This window comes from Crocuta crocuta, unplaced genomic scaffold (genome assembly GCF_008692635.1).
Source record: "Crocuta crocuta isolate KB4526 unplaced genomic scaffold, BGI_CrCroc_1.0 scaffold10, whole genome shotgun sequence".
NCBI lineage: Eukaryota > Metazoa > Chordata > Mammalia > Carnivora > Hyaenidae > Crocuta > Crocuta crocuta.
The window spans coordinates 2,620,572-2,620,977 of record NW_027527551.1 but is presented as its reverse complement, the minus strand read 5'-3'; positions in this window follow the sequence as shown (position 1 = coordinate 2,620,977).

Sequence of the window (406 nt, the reverse complement as noted above, 5' to 3'; positions counted from 1 at the left end):
GGAGACCGGCCCCTTAAAGGGACAGGCGCCCGCCTCCTTGGCCCTGGCGCGCACGTCCGTGGGCTCCGGTAAGCGCCAGCGTGCTTCTGGGTCGGGATTCCGGGGCTTTCCTCCCGAGGCAAGTCCCGCAGCTAGCTGGAGGGTGGGAGTCCAGGGTTTGGAGGCTCAACGAAATTCCCTTCATTCATTAGCCCTGCTCTCGTTCTCTCGCCTCTCTCCTTTCCCCAAAGCTGGTTTCGTCTTGCATGGCCCTCCCACTGAAGCACCACCTGGCCCCCACACTAGATGATTTTTTTTTTTAACCTTAACCAAACGGTACTCGATTTCACCCTGCCCGTCCCAGATTTCCTCCCAGAAATCACTAGAAAACGAAAATCCGCCCCTCTGTCTCCAGAGTTTCTCTGAA